General features: G+C 39.6%; 1 protein-coding gene across 1 annotated transcript in view; it reads left to right on the forward strand.

The window, feature by feature from the left end:
* LOC119589303 (kinesin-like protein KIF28P) overlaps positions 1-308 on the forward strand; it is a 24,501-nt gene that overhangs the window by 23,027 nt on the left and 1,166 nt on the right. The gene's annotated exons all lie outside the window — the stretch shown is intronic.

A 308-nucleotide genomic window follows, 5' to 3' on the forward strand; every position in this document is an offset into this window, starting at 1 on the left:
TCATCGGCATCTTGCAAAATGATGCATGTCTCCAAAGTGTATGTTACCTGCATAAACTCCATAAGTAATTCACCTTATTGGCAGAATATACATGCTATTTACTCACCCAATATCGCACACAAATTCAACAACACTTTCCACTATACAAACCATAATGCAAAGCCAGCAAGAAACTTCGTTCCTTCTCAGCATAAAATAACCCTCGGTCAGTTGCAACGGGTTAGGCATTAGCAACACGGCTAACCCTTACTAGTGCATCTTGATAGTGATCAACATTGCATGGTAATAGTTTACTTGATGCATCGTGT

This window comes from Penaeus monodon, chromosome 25 (assembly GCF_015228065.2).
Source record: "Penaeus monodon isolate SGIC_2016 chromosome 25, NSTDA_Pmon_1, whole genome shotgun sequence".
NCBI classification, from domain to species: Eukaryota; Metazoa; Arthropoda; class Malacostraca; order Decapoda; family Penaeidae; genus Penaeus; species Penaeus monodon.